The 14,022-nt window shown below is 47.0% G+C and overlaps 1 long non-coding RNA gene and 1 pseudogene across 1 annotated transcript; both read left to right on the top strand.

Moving 5' to 3' along the window:
- The first annotated feature begins 1,200 nt into the window (after positions 1–1,200).
- On the top strand, positions 1,201–5,491 carry LOC118497823 (annotated as a pseudogene).
- A 164-nt stretch (positions 5,492–5,655) lies between these two features.
- On the top strand, positions 5,656–6,506 carry LOC118497776. Its single transcript, XR_004900307.1, has 2 exons — positions 5,656–6,262; positions 6,423–6,506. It is a non-coding gene; the product is annotated as an uncharacterized LOC118497776 (long non-coding RNA).
- Positions 6,507–14,022: the final 7,516 nt, after the last annotated feature.

Here is a 14,022-nt window from a genome sequence, read left to right as displayed (position 1 = left end):
AAATAAATAATTATGGAAAATGTCCCTAAGCTAGTGCAGGTAGTAGATACAAGAGTCCAGAAAGTGCAGAGTACAAACCCAATGAACCCAAAAAGGCCCACATGCAAGACATAATTAAAATGCCAAAGATTAAAGAAAAAGAGAGCATTTTAAAAGCATCAAGATAAAAGCAGTTAGTTACCTCCAAGGGAGTTACCATAAGACTGTCAGCTGATTTCTCCAGGTGAACTTTTCAGGCCAAAGGAGATTGGCAAGTCTTATTTTTTTTTTATTTCTTTTGGCAAGTAATATTCAAAGTGATGAAAAGCAAGGAGCCATGCCAAGATTACTCCACCCAGCAAAACTAGCATTTAGAATCAGAATTCAGACAAAGAACTTCTCATACAAGAAAAAGCTAAAGGAGTTTATCACCACCTAACTGGTATTACAGGAAATGTTAAAGGGTAAGAAAAAAAGAAATAATATGAAAACTAAAAGGACAATAAATGCATATCTATCAAAAATTACTTTACCTGGCTGGCGTAGCTCAGTGGCTTGAGCGCGGGCTGCAAACCAAAGTGTCGCAGGTTCGATTCCCAATCAGGGTACATGCCTGGGTTGCAGGCCATGACCCCCAGCAACCGCACATTGATGTTTCTATCTCTCTCTCTATCTCCCTCCATTCCCTCTCTAAAAATAAATAAAAATAAAATCTTTTTTAAAAATTACTTTAAATAAAAATTAATTATTACTCCAATCGAAAGACATGTGGTAGCTGAATAGATGACAGAACGAGACCCTCACATGTGCTGTCTACAAGAGACTCAGTTCAGATCCAAAGACACACTGACTGGATGTAAAGAGATGAAAAAGATATTTCATCAAAATGGAAAAAATAAACAAAAAGAGCTGTGGTAAAAATACTTATCCTAGACAAAACAGACTTTAGAACAGAGGCTATATGACAAGAGAGAAAGAAGGACCCAGCCATTGCACTTCTGGGTACTTATCTGAAGAAACCCAAAACACTAAATAAAAGAGACAAGACACATTCATATGTTCACTGCAACATTATTTACAAAAGCCAGATAGGGAAGCAGCCTAAGTGTCCATCCACACATGGTGAGATAAAGAAGTGGTGCACATGCACAGCAAAATCTGACTCAGCCACACACACACAAAGAATGAAATCTCTGCATTGGCGACAACACGGTGGAGGGTATGGTGCTGAGTGAAATACATCAGACAGAGAAGGACAAATACCAGGTGACTGCATTTACATGCAGAATCTAAAGAACGAAGTATTCAAGCAGAACAGAAACAAACTCATAGATTCAGAAAACAGACTGACAGTTGCCAGATAGAATGGGGGTTTGGAGGCTGGGTGAGAAAAGAGAAAGGATTAAGAAGCACACATTAGTGGTTACAGAACAGTCATGGGGATGTAAAGTGCAGCACAGGGAATAGAGTCAATAATATTGTAATAACTACATATGGTGTCAGCTGGGTACTGCATTTATCAGGTTGATCCCTTTGTAAAATGTATAAATCTCTAATCACAGAGTTACACACCAGAAACTAATATAATAATGTAGATCAACTGTAATTGAAAAGTAAAAAATATATATTTTTTAAACATTTAGCATCTACTGGCTAAGTTCGGTGTGGTTTTTTTTAAGATTTTATTTATTTATTTTTAGAGAGGGAAGGGAGGGAGAAAGAGAGAGAGAGAGAAACATCAATGTGCGGTTGTTGGGGGCCATGGCCTGCACCCCAGGCATGTGCCCTGACTGGGAATCGAACCTGAGATGCTTTGGTTCGCAGCCCGTACTCAGTCCACTGAGCTACATCAGCCAGGGCGAAAAATAAAAACTATTTTTAAAAAAGATAAATATATCTTGAATTCATTCACAAATGAATTAATTTCTTACCTCTCCTTAATGAAAATGGAGAATAAAAATGCACAAACACACTTCTGCTACATTCATTCCCAAGTGTCATGAGCCCAGGAAAGTGACCTGTGAGGACTAAGCCAGCCTCTTGTTTATGGAACAGCAAGTTCTCTTAAGAGAATGAGAGACACAGAACCTGTGATGACTGAGGTGTGGTGAACTGGCGAACACTCTCTCAAATGAACATGAGCTTGTCCCTCAAGAAATGTCAATGGGCAGTTGACACCTGACAGCACTTGTTGTCTGGATGGAATGGAAGCTGTCAGGGGAAAACCAGGGTTCTGGCAAATGTGTGTCTCCCCATGGCAGCCAGACAGCTTCCCAGAGCTGACAGCCGTTTCTACAGGGATCTGCAGTAACATTAACAAATTTGATTTTTCATGGTGTGTCATTAAATGCATCAACACTGGGAGATCTCTATCACTTAGTGAAATGAGGCATTACTTTCAAATAACCCTGCATCAGTACAAGAGCCACTCAAGTAATATAACAGAATAGGAGATACTCAATGGATTTGTTTCAGGTTCCATTTTGCAAAGAGCTTTTGAGGAACTACCACTTGTGAGACTTTAGGGTATGATGAAAGCTGGATACCCACACTTATCATGAAAGGTTTTTAAAATGTTCCTTCTCCATATTTGTGTGAGGCTGAATATTTTATTATATACTGCAACAAAAAAAGAGATTTAATGCAGAAACAAATATGAAAATCCAGCAGACTTCTAAGGATACAGACAAGAAGTGAGCCTTGCAAAATATAAAATATAAGCAGATCCACTCTTCTCACTACATTGTTTTGTTTTGTTTTGTTTGTTGTGAAATGGCTACTTTTCACAAGAATATTATTTCTGTTAACATAGTTTATTAATACTATTCTAAATGAATTAAAAACTTTGTCAAACTGTTTTATTCCTTGTATGGTAAATATTGATAGCTATAACGCACACAAACAAAATCACTTTTGGGATTCTCCCTAATTTGTAAGACTCTAGATATTCTTACACCAAAATGTTTTGACAGTCGCTGAATAAAACAGCATGTGAGCCAGGACTCTGGGAGACAGCGGAAGAGTCCTCCGTGCACCGGGAGGGCACAGAGCAAAGTCCCGGGTCCCCAAACCTGGCTGCCAGGGTCTCATCCCGAAGACTGAGCCTGCGGCGGGACGCTGAAGGCTCCAGGGTCCTCTCCCCAGGGATTTCCCTTCTTCCTCTGGCGGCTTCTTCTGCCTGGATACTCATAACACTAAAGCAGTTCTCACTCCAATTGGGTGGTGGGCTCTAGAGAGGCCAATCAGCATCAACGTGGTTCCGGATATACTGACCACTCCGAGAAGTAGAACTCATTTTCTCCAAACTGTCAGGGTCTGGGTCTTGGGACCCCGAGCTCTGCTCCTGCTGCTCTCAGAAACCCTGGCGCTGACCGAGACCTGGGCGGGTGAGTGCGGGGTCGGGAGGGAACAGTCTCTGCGAGGCAGGAGCGAGGGGACCCGGAGGGGCGCAAGACTCCGGTACAGCACGGCTCCAGCACCCGTGGCCCAGACCCCAGACCCCCGAGTCCCTCCTTCGCCCCGACTCTACCCTCCCCCCTCCTGTCAACCACCGTCCCTTTTTCCGTCCCCACGGCCCCTGCCCACATCTGGCTGACCACGGACATCAGGACACGCATGCTCCCCGCCCCCCGGTACGCACACCCTGCAAATTTTCAGCACCTCCGTGTACGGACCGGGCCGCAGGAAGTCCCGGTTCATCGGAGTCAGCTACATGGACAACACGGAGTTCCTGCGGTTCGACAGCGACGCCCCGAACCCGAGGCTGGAGCCGCGGGTGCTGTGGATGGAGCAGCTGTGGGTGGAGAAGGACAGGACGAACTATTGGAACTAGCGGACAGAGGTTTGCCAGAACCAGGCACAGATTAACGAAGCGAACCTGAACAAGCTGCGCGCCCACTCCAACCAGAGCGAGGACCGTGAGCCACGGGCGCCCGGGGCCCGGTCAGGACCCCCACCCCACGGACGGGTCGTTGTCCCCCTGAGTCTCTCTGTCCGAGCGTCATCTTGAGGCTTTGGAACCCGCCTGCCCCCTTTCTGGGAGGAGCGCGTGGGAATTTTGATCCGTTTGGTTTTCATTTTAGATGTAATCACCTCGGGTCAGGTCCGGACAAATGGAGGGGGGACCGGGCTAAGTGGGCAGCGCTGACCCCGGGGCGGGGTCGGGGTCGCACACCTTCCAGGAAATGAGGGGCTGCGTCCTGGGATCTGATGGACGCTTCCTCCGAGGGTTCACTCGGTTCGCCTACGACCACACCGCCTACTTCGCCCTGAACAAGGACCAGCGCTCCTGGACCGTGGTCAACACGGCGGCCCCGAAAACCTGGCCTAAGTTGGTGGATCTCACTGATGTGGAAGAGAAGAGGTTATTTCTGGGGAGACTTTGCGTGCACTGGCTTACCCAGCTCCTGGAGAAGGGGAAGGAGTCGCTGCTCCCAGCAGGTAGCAGGGCGCGGGCCTCGCTGAGGAGGCATCTGTGGGCTGCGGCAGCTTCCTCCAAGGAGAGGAGGAAATGGGGCAGTGTCAGAATCCCCCTCCTGCTCGGCAGAGGGAAAAGTCCCCCGGGCTTTCCTTATTCTGTGACTCACAGTTTCGTTCCTAATTCTGTGACTCACAGTTTCCTTATTCTGTGACTCACAGTTCCGTGGAAGACAAGTTTTCCACGGACCAGAGGGAGAAGTCGGCTGGTAGACAGGAGACAGCACTCAACTGCTCGCTTTCTCCTGTGCCCCCCAGTTCCTAACAGGCCACCCACTAGTACCGGTTTGTAGCTGCCTGGTTGGGGATCCCCGCTCTAAAAACCAAAAGGGGCCCATCCTCTCCCTGAAACATCCACAGCGGTTCCCTCACACCTGCAGCACCTGGTGCACAAGGACGCTCCCCCTGGTTCTGGGGCTGAGACCTCTGCAGGCCTGACTCTGACTTTTCTGAGTCATCAACTAGCACCTGACTCTGTGTATTCCCTTAGAGACCTAGGTCCTCCCACCCTATGTTCTCACCTTTTTCCTGGAACTTTCCAAGACATAGGAGATTATCCCCAATGCCTCTGTCCCTGCTAGTGTCTGAATGGTGCACTCCCTTCCCCCACCCCTACTTACCTGTCCACTCTCAGGGTGGTCACATGAGCACTGCTGGAGTGTCCCATGACCATACAAAGTCCCTGAATTTTCTCACCATCCCCTCAGACCCTCCAAAGACACACGTGACCCACCACCCCATCTCTGACCATGAGGTCACCCTGAGGTGCTGGGCCCTGGGCTTCTACCCTGCAGACATCACCCTGACCTGGCAACGGGATGGGGAGGACCTGACCCAGGATATAGAGCTTGTGCACACCAGACTTGCGGGGGACAGGACCTTCCAGAAGTGGGCACCTGTGGCTGTGCCCCCTGGAGAGGAGCAGAGATACACGTGCCATGTGCAGCACCAGGGGCTGCCTGAGCCCCTGACCCTGAGATGGGAGGAGGAGAGGGTGTGGGCACAGAGCCTCTCCTCAGGGCGTCCCTGAGCAGGGTCAGGACTCACATCTGAGAGTAACCTCTCACCTTCCCCTCAAAGACACCCCTCCTTAGAACTCCATCACCATCTAGGGCATCCCTGCTGCCCTGGGTGCTGCTGCTGCAGCTGTGGCTGCTGAAGCTGTGCTGTGGAGGAGGAAGGATTCAGGTTGGCAAGGGGTGGGGCTGAGTTTCCTGTCCCCTGGGGGTCAAGACCAGATGGAAGTGTGCTCTGTCTGCTTAATGGGCATCATGTCTCCACATGGGTGCTTGTCCATCTGGGGCCTATTTCCTAACACTGACTCTTTAGTGAGGTTCATGGGAAAGTGAAGGACAAATTTATCACCTGATGATTCTAGTGATGGGGAGATTCCCAGATGTCACACATCAGTGGGGAAGGTCCCTTCTGAGGACAGACATCCAGATGGGCAGTTGATCTACTTCCCACATGTGTACTTTCCCTGTATTTCCTGATCCTACCCTAGTGTTCAGTCACAGTTCTGGAACCTTCCCTGGGTTTCAGGAATGTGGGGCTCCTTTAGGATCACAGGACGCAGCCTTCCCCCTGACTTCTCACAGAACATTTTCTTCCCACAGGCAGAGGCAAGGAGAGCTATGATCAGGCTGTCTGTAAGTCTGGGTGTCAGAGAAGTGACATCTGGGACCCTTGGGAGAGTGTGGGCTGGAGTCTTTGAGGGGGGCTCCCCCACCCTGTAACTCTGCTGTTGTGTCTTCCCCAGGCAGCAACAGTGCCCAGGGCTCTGATGTGTCTCTCACAGCTCCTGATGGTGAGACCCTGAGGGCAGGAAGTGGGGGTCTTGGGACTGAGGGGCACAATTAGGTTTTGGGGACTCTCAGAATGGGACATTCTGAGGATGGGGTGGGCTGTGGTGAAATGTGACACTTCTGAGACTGACCTGAACTTCTTCATGACAACTTTCTTCCCAGTGTGACAGAGCTGCTTTCTGCAGGACTTGGTGCTAAATAGTCAGTCCAGCTTCCCTTTGGGATTATGAATCCCTGACTGCTGATTGTACATTAGTGTGCGTGTGTATATATATATATGTATATGTAAACATAATAGATGGACATTAAACACTCCAAGGTGTATTGTTTCTGGTAGGCGTTATTCTGTCTACACCTTCACCCTGTTTCTTAACCTGTTCTAAGTCACTTTACATTCATAAACTTACCATGAGGTATGAAGATAACCCAGGAGGGAAAGATTGTGTGACACAGGAAAGGGGACCTCACATCTCCCCACTGATGTTCCCTGTGACCTCCTGTGCTCCATGCACAATTCAGGGTTTCTTCCCCCACATCCGAATGTGACCTTTTGTGCCAATAGCCATAGCTGGTTGAGTCCCCTGATTCTAAATGAGTGCCATTTTGTAGACTAGGAGTCTCCCCCAAGCTTTCAGGGCCCCCTATTGTAGACTTGAGGGGTATCTGTGTGGGGTGCAGAGAGCTGACCAACAGAAGGTGAGAACAGCAGGAAGTGTTCCAGCATCCACTGCAGACACTGCTCTCATTCTGCAGATGCTGAGTCCTGGAAGGTCATGGACAAGGAGCCCATGTCCTTAGTGGCTTCCTCTGAGAGTTCTTCCCCAACAGAGAGCCCTCGGGCCACAGGGTCAGTCTGGCTGCTGGACCAAGAACAGAATCAGGAGACGAGGGACCAGCAAGGCAGGAGGGAAAGGTGTGAGGAAGCTCCCAGGGTTCCAGGCTACAGGTGCTGGGTGTTCTTACGAGGCTGTGAGTGGTGGACACAGTGAGAAGGGACTGGACCCTGAAGGCATTTGGAAGATGGAGTTCACAGCATTTCCTAGTGATTAAAATTGGGGTGTGGGAAAGGAGTCAAGGTGGACACCCCACGTTTGTACTGTGCCAGCAGAAAGATGGGGTTATATCAGCAGAGATGGGGAGGACTCTGGCAGAAAATTGTGGGGGGGAGGGGTGGGCATTTCAAGCTTTCAGCTGAAGAGAAGGTCAAGGTGAGATATCTGATAGACACACCAGTGAGGTGTCAGGTTGGACAGATGAGTGTGGGGACCTTGAGGAGAAATGTATGGGCTGCAGACATAGGTGTGGAGGTGATGATGACATTAAAGCCATGAATGTGGATGAGGCCACCAAGGGAGCCAGGGCTGTGGAAGAGGAAGAGGAAAGAACAAGGACTGGACACTGTACCTCCCTGTCCCAGCAGTGGGGACGTTCATCCTGGTGACCCACCCAGGTTGGTGACAGTTAGGTCTTCCCATCATACAGTCACCATTTGGTGTGTGTCATTCATCAGTAATTTATAGGGAGATATTCTGAGATTGTCCTGCTGTGCTCTTCACCACTTCTACACTCACCCTCCTTAGCCCCTCTCATACCTTCCACCCAAGTCAGCGAAAATATGATGTTTGTCCTGTACCAGCCCTGAGTATTTTTCACTCAGATGTACAGCACAGGGAATACAGTCAATAATATTGTTGTGAATATTTATGGTGTCAGATGGGTCCTAGATTTATCACGCAGATTATTCAATAAGCTATGTAAATGTTTAACCTTTGTGCTTTCCAGCTGAAACTAGTATAATATTGTATGTGAACAGTAATTGAAAAGTAAAAAAATATTCAAAGTTAAAAAAAATTATAACTTGGACTTCATGCCCAATATTCTGAGAATGGTTTTGGGGAGAAATTTGAGTATTTTGTGACAAGCCCACGAGCCACCCTGGTCTTGAGTAGACTTGGATGCACACAATTCTGTGATGCGGTAAGACCCATGTTGGGGAGAGGCCTTGAATCCACATTTCAATGTTCTTCCCACCCTCGGGAAGGAAGAGCAGCTCATAATTTGTCATATGAAGGATGGAAGATACGTGCTCTACCTGTGGGGTAAAGTCAAGCAGAGGATTTAGAAAGTGGCTCTCAGTTCAACATAATGAAAATCTCCAAATGCTCGCTCTCTGCGATTAACCCTCTGACTGATGTTTTGGAAGAAATAATGGAATCCAAAAATGTCTACATTAAACATAAAAGGATTTCTATGTGGGATATTGGGAGCTCATTTTACTTCAGAAAAAGCCACAGACAGACCTGGGGCTGTAGGCAGCCAGAGCTGTGGGACTAGAACCCACAGAAAGACCAGTCTGAGTCACAGGGTTGATGGTGTGAGGGACTTGGAGACAAGCTCTGACAAGAGAAGGAGCTGAAGGAAAGGGCCCAGCAGGAAACACCATGATGGGAGCTGCAGGCACAGATGTCCCTGCACCCCAATGACATGTGATCTAAGCTTAAGCTCCACCCAGGGGACAGGGGATACTTTGTGTCTCCTGCCCACTGCTCCTGAGGGCATCTCAGTCATTGCCATCTCTATCCATGGTCACCAGACCTGCCTGAGGGTGCCATCCTGTGGTCATGTCCTGTGTCACATGCACTGTCCTCAAGGTCTTGCTCAGCATCTCCATGGTGCTTCACCTGCACAGACACCACCAGAGGCTATAGCACATTCACACTCCACAGCAGCCACCAATGCCTTCCAGAGACCAGAGCCATCTACACCATCCTGATGCTGGTGGTCACCTCTGTCACATCCTACATACTGGAACCCATTTTCACTTTTTACATCCCTGTGTGAGTGGGTCCCCATCTCTGGTGGGTGCAGACCTCCCTTAGTTGGCTTCCTGTTCTCCTGCTCTTCGCCCCTCACTGTGACTGCTCAGGGATCCTAGAGCTCCTGGGGTCATGAACTGTTGAAAGGGACTGTTGACAATCTAATCTGTGGGTGTCTGTTTATAATATCCTTTTTTTTATCATTTTGCAGTACTTCATTTCACTATTTTTTCTGTCTTATTTTTGTTTTAATTGTTGTTCAAGAAATAATATTCTTAATTACACTGTTTAATGATCCTTCACTGAATGCCAATGTTGTACATAAAATCCCCCGTGAAGTTTATTTGTAACTTAAAATATAACTGACATACAACCTAGTGTAAGTGTAAGGTGCCCAGTGTGTTTATGTGATGCACTTACATTCACTCATGTGCCACCTAATGGTGGTGATCCACCCTGAGAAGCATGTGGTTGTGTGATGTTATGGTTGTGCGAACAGCACAGAGGCTCTCACACCTGGATGGTCTCCCTACTGCTCACCTGGACTGCAGGGCTCAGCCTATTGCTCCTGGGCTGCAAGACTGCACAGCACTTTACTGCACAAAACAACACAAGATTAAATCAACATGGGAAAATGACACCCTCAGGAGACTCAGTAAACACATGCATGAGACTGTGGCAGCCATAAAAAGCACACTGTTTACTGCAAAACGTTTTTTAAATCTTCAACCAAGGAGCTGTTTATTGATGAGAGACAGGGAGAGAGAGAGAGAGAGAGAAACATAGATCAGTTGCCTTTACTTCCTTTGCGGCCAACTCCTGTTTGCATGTGAGTTGGCTTTAACATACACAGATGAACGAATCCCTTTAGTAAGAATTTCTCATTTATAAGGTTAACATTTTAAATTTTTACAGTGAATATACATTTATCACATGAATTGTATATTATCTATGCCCACATAATTAATTTAAAAAGCATTGTTGACATGCACAAAAGGGAAGGCAGATGGGGAGGAAAGTCAAGAGCTCAACCCAGGGCTGACAGTGCTGGGCTCTATGTCTGGGCTCTGGGCAATGAACCTGCACACCTTCCCCCACTGCTCACTCAGGGCACTGCCCTCTGTGGAGGACAGCTGGGTCTTTCCCTTCTTTTGAGGCATGGTCATTAGTATCTCATCAACTCTTTGTTGCTTTTAGGAAGTTGGTCTTACACGTGGCATTTTTAGCTAGTTTCAGGAGGAGGATTTGCCCATGCCATCTAGTTCCCTTGTTCAGGAATGGGATTTCTAAGGCAAATAGTTGGTCCTAGTGGACACGGTCAGAATCTGATCTGAAATTGCAATCTGAGGATGATCTCTCAGGAAATTTATAAGTGCAGGAATTTGATGTAATTTGTTCTTTAATACATTATTCATGTGCATAAAGAGTTTTCAAAAGACACTCAGGAATATAAAAATTAAATAAGTCACATGTCCCCCTGCTCCCTCAGTCACTGAACTTTTCTACCTACAAATAATCACAGTGAGTCACTTCTGATTTCTCCTCCCAGGAAAATACATCCATGAACTGATTTTGCTGTTATGCCTGTGAAAATAGCTCAGGCCACAGACTGGGAGAAAATGTTTACAAACCACTTGTTTTAGACTACACATAAGAATTCTCAAACTCAACAATAAGGTAACAATAACTCAATGAAAATTGATGAAAATTCTTAACAGACACTTCACCAAGAAATTACATCAGCCCTGGGTGGGTGGCTCGTTTGGTTGGAGTGTTGTCCCATGTGGCAAAGGGTTGTGGCTTCACTGCCTGCTCAGGGCACATTCCTGGGTGTAGTGCCCGACCCCCATCCAGGTGCTCATGGGAAGCAACCTATCGATGTTTCTCTCTCACATCTATGTCTCTCCCTTTTCCTCTGAAGGCAATAGAAAAAAAGTCCATGCCGGTGGGAAAAAAAAATGTCCTTCAGTGAGAATAAAAAAGAGGACAAAAAAGAAAATAAGGAAGTAAAGTTTTATTCAAGGAAGTGGCACCAAACCCAGAGTCACAGGAGAGTTGTTGCTCTTAAGACCTGGCTCCCTAATGGCTTCTAGGGGACTGAGGAACTTAGGGCCGAGGTCTCCACTGATTGGTCAGAACTCCAGGGAGGGGTGGGTATCATTGCATCTGGTCCTATGTCACCAATGTGGCCATTCTGTCTGGTTTTACAAGTTCATTCTACTACTCTCCCCAGAGTCTAAATCTTCATGAGCACGTATTTGAACACATCGGTTATTCAACCACCTCCATCTCTGCAGACACCTGTCACAGCCCTCAGTGTTCCCACAGGTGCACTGGCTCCCACACACCTGGAGCCAGGAGACACCCTGGATGTCTTCACCACACCCGAGACAGCCCTGGCCTGTCCTGCTCTGGCTCCCTCATCACCTGGATCCCACGTGTTCTTTTTTTTGTTTTTTCTGGCTTTGCTTCCTCATTTTTTCCAGTTCACCTGATAGTATTTTCCAAAAGAGAACATGGAAACTTAACCATTAAAACTCTAAACACATGAGGAAACTTAAGTCACTTTAACCCTTATTCTCATCTTCACTTGATACAGAACTCTGCGTTGGAAATATGTTTTTCTTCAGAAACTGGAAGGAATTGCTTCAATGTCTCCTAGTCTCCAAGCACACATTTGCTGCCTCTTGAAGTTTTCAAAATCTCTCCCACCCTGTTTCTGAAATTCTGTTGTGATGGTCCCAACAGGTTTGCTCTGAAGATTACACTTGACCCTCTATGGAGATCTCATGGTAACACTGCCTGAGACACCTTGAGCATTCCTCTGTCCATAGTTACCATCACTCTAGCGATTAGAGCATTTAGATACATGCAATCCTTTTGTTTTTATAAAACCGTAATACAAGAAACATTCCTCTATCTGTATATAGATGAAGAGAATGTATGATTATCTTCTTAGGATAAATTCCCAAAATAGGAACTTCTGTGTCAAATGCAAACACATTTAAATTGCTGAGACCTTTTGCAAAAGCATCTTTCAGGAGTTTTGTCCCGGTTTTCAACCCCTTCAACCTTCACAACAGAATGTGTTCCCCACCCTCGGGCTGAAACGCTCATCATTTGCTTTCATCTTTGCCAAAATGATAGATTTTTATTTTAGCTCCTACTTTTCTTAACACACATTCTCATGTTTATTTATATGTATTTATTACAAATATAGTTGTTTGACATTTCCATTTCTCCCTTTCCAAACTGTTTTCTGATATTCTTTATTTTTGAGTGGGTTGTAGATATATTTAAATGTTGAATTTAAGAAGAAAGGAAAAGCACCCCCAAACATTAGAATTTGTCTGGCACTTAGAGGGAGGCCCAGTGTTGCCAGGAGCCGGCCTGGTGCTCACTGCTAGGCCGGGTTATTCCCGGGTTGGACTGTACGTGGTCTCACAGAACATCAGCATCAGACAAGGACATCCCGAGACCACAGCAACAGGAGACAAATCAACACCACACTGTGTGTGGTCTCAGCACAGACAGAAAGGAGACAACGGTGCAGCTCACACACTTCCAAGCAGCTCCCAGGCTGGTGAACAGAAGGGAAGGCAGCGTCTTTCCTATCACCCCTCACCCTCGCTCCCATCTTCCTCATCCAGTCATCTTCTGTCTGGGACAGAAATACACATGAAGCTGCTGTATAACAAACAAAACTAGGTTTCTGTGGGTCTCGTGACTTCGAGCACAGGCTATAATCAGTTCCAAACAGGAAACACCTGTCCCCCCACCTGCCTTCCCAGACTGAGGACACTCTCTGAAATCTCATTTCCAGGGGGTGAGCTTTCTTCTAGAAGAACCCAGGGGCAATGTTTTCAGCAGAGTGTGGTGATGCACGGATGCCACCTCAAGGAGAGGGACTTTAGGAAGTGAGGAGGACAGCGGCGAGACTCCCCATGGTTTACCCAGAACAACCATTCTCAAAGTGTGCTCCCTGGAACTCTTGAAGTTTCTCAGACCCTTTCACGGGATCTATAAGGTCAAAACTATTTTCATAGGTTAAGGACATCCTTGCTTTGTCACTGTGCCCACATGTGCACAGAGGTAAACTTAGCAAGAACAGAGACTGGGACACCCAGCTGCATTAGCAGGCATTCCTCACCACCCCCCCTCACAGACTAGACAACAAAACCAGTGTCACTTTAGAACGACATGGTTGAAGGATTGAAAAATATTACCTTTACTAAATCATCTTCCTTGAATCAACAGTTTTAAAACTCTTGGTTTCCAGTCAAGATGGCTATGAAGATAAATGGAGTGCTTTCATGACCCTACAGCTACATCAGAATCACAACTGCACTGCAAACAACCATCATTCAGAACCATGATCTTCGTCCAGGTGACAAGCCCGGGTTAGAGCACTGAGTTCAGCATGCTGGGCAGATTTTACCTCCAGTTGATGAGAGCTCTCCATTATGTCCACCATGGAAGTTACTGGATGTCATGCTCGCTAATGTCCCTGGTCATCTCTCAGATAACATCCCTCTGTAACCAAGTTAAAGCAGCAGCATCAGTAGGAGTTTCCTGTAAATCATTCCTAGGAACCAGTAGGTGGTCAGTCAGCACAACACAACTGTCTCCATGGTGTAAAGGGGGTAACAGGTGCAGGGTTAAGGTGATCACACCGAGTTAAAGTCACATCAGGTGCAGAGAGCAGGACACTTCCTGAGAAGCCAAAGGACAGGCGGAGACGTGGCGAGTGGGGTGAGAGATCAGTGAAGAGTCAGCAGAATGAGGAACACAAATACTTAAGAGAACGCCACAACTGTCACATGTGTCTGGTTATGGAGCTTAGAGGTAGCAGACCTGGGTCTCCCCCCACCCCCGCACCCGCCCCACAGGGAGGTGGAAAGAGTTCACGAGAAGGGCTCAGGGCACAGTTCTGGGTTCCCCAGCCC

Source organism: Phyllostomus discolor, chromosome 12, assembly GCF_004126475.2.
Source record: "Phyllostomus discolor isolate MPI-MPIP mPhyDis1 chromosome 12, mPhyDis1.pri.v3, whole genome shotgun sequence".
In the NCBI taxonomy this organism is placed as follows: domain Eukaryota; kingdom Metazoa; phylum Chordata; class Mammalia; order Chiroptera; family Phyllostomidae; genus Phyllostomus; species Phyllostomus discolor.
This window is presented reverse-complemented; position numbering and strand designations above follow the sequence as displayed.